The following is a 462-nucleotide window of genomic DNA, read 5'->3' as shown; positions in this document are numbered from 1 at the left end:
GTGTCCAAAGGCCATTCCTGGCAGTGCAGGGCTACTGCTGTGGGACTCCATCTCCACCCAAGAGGCAGCAGCAGGACGTGTAACAACCCATCAAACGAGGGACAGCGCATCGTCACCCTCTTCACTCCATACAAGCAAGTGGAGAAATGGGGTGCGGCATTATTGCAGCAACAGGAAGGTGTGAGGCGAACAAGTTACGCTCCCTTAGTTGCCGTGTCCCGGTCCCTGCAGCTATGACCAAATGCTCGTTCGCGTCTCTCAATGCCACTCTCTGCTCCCGATCCCGGTTCCTGAGGGGGCCGCAGTCGCCGCCGGGTTTATCCCCGGGTTTATCCCCGGCGGCAGCAGCGCCTTTAAGAGGCGGTGCCGTGTGGCGCCCTGTGCTTGCGTCACCGATCTGCGCCCTGTGCTTGCGTCATCGAGCGGCGCCAGCAGTGCGGCCGTGTCGCGGCGGGGCCGTGC

Source organism: Mesitornis unicolor, unplaced genomic scaffold, assembly GCF_000695765.1.
Source record: "Mesitornis unicolor isolate BGI_N332 unplaced genomic scaffold, ASM69576v1 scaffold23983, whole genome shotgun sequence".
Classification (NCBI taxonomy): domain Eukaryota; kingdom Metazoa; phylum Chordata; class Aves; order Mesitornithiformes; family Mesitornithidae; genus Mesitornis; species Mesitornis unicolor.
This window is presented reverse-complemented; position numbering follows the sequence as displayed.